Source organism: Pinus tabuliformis, chromosome 4_1 (genome assembly GCF_031772625.1).
Source record: "Pinus tabuliformis cultivar Carrire ecotype Pingquan chromosome 4_1, CPIR1, whole genome shotgun sequence".
Taxonomy (NCBI): Eukaryota; Viridiplantae; Streptophyta; class Pinopsida; order Pinales; family Pinaceae; genus Pinus; species Pinus tabuliformis.
In genome coordinates this window covers 511,282,595-511,285,645 of record NC_142303.1, presented here as the reverse complement: position 1 = coordinate 511,285,645, position 3,051 = coordinate 511,282,595, and the positions used below count along the sequence as shown (strand labels likewise).

Sequence of the window (3,051 nt, the reverse complement as noted above, 5' to 3'; positions counted from 1 at the left end):
TAAGGTATTTATTCTTTATTTTTTTTAATGTTTATATTTACAATTATAAATAAAATTGGAAGAAATTAGTAATGCGGACATGCTTTTTTTATTACTTGTATCCTCTTACACTGTGGGTCTATGGGTGACATTTCTAGATATTTGAACACAGTGGGACTATTTCCAAATCTATTCCAAATTCCAAAATTCGAGAGACTAGAGTTTGTGATGGGACTTGCTTTTTTATTGCTTTTATCTTCCTACACTACAAGTGAATAAATGATATCTCTAGAGATTTCAACATGAGTGGGACAAATTGATTCCAAACACCAAAACACAAAAAAACCGAGTTAATAATAAGACTAACTTTCTTATTACTTGTGTCCCGATACACTGCTGGCGTACCTCCAGACTTAAACACTAATAAAATTAAACACTATTTACAAATCAATTCCAAAAGACCAATAACCAAAATTAATAATAAAATTTACTTTCTTATAAAATTTCCTCACGTCATCTATTTCTCTGTCTCCATATTCAAATAATGCGACGCCATGAATTATCCATTTGAAAATTGTAAAATAGAAAAAAATCTTCATCTCGTGATGAATTTCCCCGAACAAATATTTAAAATAAACGTAACGTGCAGAGCTGGGATTCGTTAATATCTCGATATTCATATAACGCTATAGCATGAATGACACATCTGAAGAAAAAAAAAAAACAATCCTGTCTCTGGGTACTTCATATTTATACTAAATGCGTCTCAAATCCAAAATAAACGCACAATAATTTTATTTATCCATTCACTCTAACAAAGTTGATTGTGCTCAACCATCTGCATTAACCTATACTGGACCATAGGTACTAAAGGCTATAGATATTAGTGAATAGTGGGAATACACCCTGCCATTGTGTATCAAATTGCGTAGTAAATTGCTGTTAAAAATATCCCAGAGATTTTCGAGTGCGGCCCTTATGGATATGATGATAACGATGGATGTTGTTGAGGCTTAGTATTGTGCGCTTCGGCTGCTGTAAATGGAAAGTTCGCATTTGCATTAATCCTGCACAGCACAACAGAAGAAGATAACAGTTTTTGAATAGTGAGTTTCAATGCTGTCCGGAACAAAATGGCAAATAGGAAGGAATTACGGTACCTCTCCTTTCGCTTTTCCAGAAAACGTTGCAGAGAATGCTTTCTCGTTATTGGAAGATCTGATCAAGACGCCATTGCCAAATGAAATTAGTTATATTTCTATGAGGAACCAGTAATATTTGTACCAAGGAATTTTTATGTCAGTTTAACTGGTTAAATTAATAGGTATTTTATTAACTAGTTCTATGTGGGTAGATATTGGGTTAGGTAGGATAGGGTAGATATCGGGTTAGGTTAAACACACTAATTTGAGCACACATTTAATCTGTGTGATAGATGAAACTGATAATACTAATTTTTGTGCGCAAATTTAGCATAAATACTATATACCAACATAGGACAACCTCCCTTAAGTAGTCGTACCTATGTGCACCTTGCAGCTGGTAGGTTGGTGCTGGACCCCTGCTCCATCCGACAACTTCGTGACAGGAACAGAGGGTTTCACTTCAGTCGGCGATCCACATGAGCCGTTACTGAGTGGATAACTGGAATAGTTCCCACTGCTGGCAATTAACATTAACATTATGGCTTCTGCCTATATAAGAAAACAGATGTCATCGTAATAAAATCTATCTCCGGCCAATACCTAGAGTCCTCTAGCCCAAAACCATGTGAATCCTCATACACATACCTTATCTGCAGGAATATCATCGTACACGTTCACCGCTCCACCGTAGAAAATTGTCAATTGCTCACCGGATTTCTTGCTCGGCATAGTCAATTGCGCACCGGATTTCTGGCTCCGAATCGTGGATTCCGTGGAGCTGGATTCAGCGGATCAAATTTTTTTATGGGCTTAAAATACAATATGTAATATGTAATACTGAGATTATTTTTAATTATTTTATTTGTAATTATATAATATTATATAAAAAATTAATTAAACATGTATAATATATTATTTTTGTTTTTTTATTATAAGTGATATTTTTATATTTAGAAAATATAAATATGTCAAACTCCAAATTAAGCATGACCCAAATTACAAATCTAGCTTATACTCATACTCATATTACCCTATAGAAGAAATCTCTCCTCATATTACCCTATAGAACAAATCTCTCCGCTCAATAAATCTCACAAACCTACAAAACCTATCTTAAAAAACACAATTAATAATTCTACCAAATACAATTCCACACCTGAAACTCGTCACAAAGCCAGAACGACCATCCTAATCATCATCTGACGAAGTCATGCTGTCGTCGGTTCCCTGCATCACTGCGATTGGGGATCCAAAACCAGACTGGCTGGGGAATAAATTAATACAATTAAAACCTCTCCCAACAGAGGGGAGATTCAACAGAGGTATAAACTCTACAACTGACCGCTTAGTACCCGCATTTACAGTCCGAAGCAAAGATGGTAAACCATTTTCCTTATTGCATTGCTCTTCAAACGCCAACGCCATTATGAGTTCGGATGTGAAGCCCCCCTCCTCAGAAAACTAGTTTCTCAATGAACCACCAAAGCTCAACACGATTCAATCTAATAAATCATTGTTGTTATATTTCGCTTCTGCCGCACTTGTGTTGAAATCTAATTTCAACGCAGACCAGCAGAAACCGTGAACCAAGCCAGAAACCGTTCACCGGATTTTCTCGGAGCGATTTGCCGACGAAGGAATAATCCGGCAAGGAGCTCCGATATAATTTGGAGCCGACACGTGGTTCAGCCTTGACAAAGGAATAATCCGGCAAGGAGCTCCGATATAATTTGGAGCCGACACGTGGTTCAGCCTTGACGTAACGCAACGTAAGAATATCGGGAGTTAATGTTCAGCATATGTTGGCTTTCCGATATTGCTATCCGCCGTTCGATCTACTCCACCTTTTTCGTCCGTTGATTGCCCAAACCTGCATACGAACATACATTAATGACTTTGCGTGGAGTGAATTTCATTTTTGGTTGAC

General features: G+C 36.8%; 1 pseudogene across 1 annotated transcript; it reads right to left on the bottom strand.

The window, feature by feature from the left end:
• Window positions 1-692: 692 nt before the first annotated feature.
• On the bottom strand, window positions 693-2,549 carry LOC149176805 (protein TIFY 10b-like; annotated as a pseudogene). The gene is made up of 5 exons (XR_016258669.1): window positions 2,271-2,549; window positions 1,770-1,874; window positions 1,547-1,673; window positions 1,140-1,203; window positions 693-1,046 (listed from the first exon to the last, which is right to left on the bottom strand). The product of XR_016258669.1 is annotated as a protein TIFY 10b-like (transcript).
• Window positions 2,550-3,051: the final 502 nt, after the last annotated feature.